This window comes from Chaetura pelagica, unplaced genomic scaffold (assembly GCF_000747805.2).
Source record: "Chaetura pelagica isolate M959 unplaced genomic scaffold, ChaPel_1.0 scaffold124, whole genome shotgun sequence".
Taxonomy (NCBI): domain Eukaryota; kingdom Metazoa; phylum Chordata; class Aves; order Apodiformes; family Apodidae; genus Chaetura; species Chaetura pelagica.
Genome location: NW_009952891.1, coordinates 535,241 through 535,588, shown reverse-complemented (window position 1 = coordinate 535,588; position 348 = coordinate 535,241).

The window sequence follows — 348 nt, the reverse complement described above, 5'->3', positions numbered from 1 at the left end:
GCTCTGGCTCCGCGGCAGGGACGGGCAGCAAACGGCCACGCGTGACCCCGCCCGGGGCTCCGGCTGCCACCCGGCTGGAGGGGACCCCGAGTGGAACCGTGACGAGCCAGACCAGACGTACGTGCGGTTTGTTCTCTGCCTGGAGCAATTTAATAGGAACGACGGGGCTGTGCATCCCCCGGGGACAGGAGCCGAACCCCAGGACAGGGTCCCACCTCTTTCCCCACCCGTCCTGAGACCCCCTCCCTGCCTGGGGTCCCTTCAGCCCGGGAGGACGCAGCCCGTGCCAGCACCAGCACCGTGAACCCGCTGTGACCTCCGAAACCCGGCGGGGCTCCCGGGACCCGG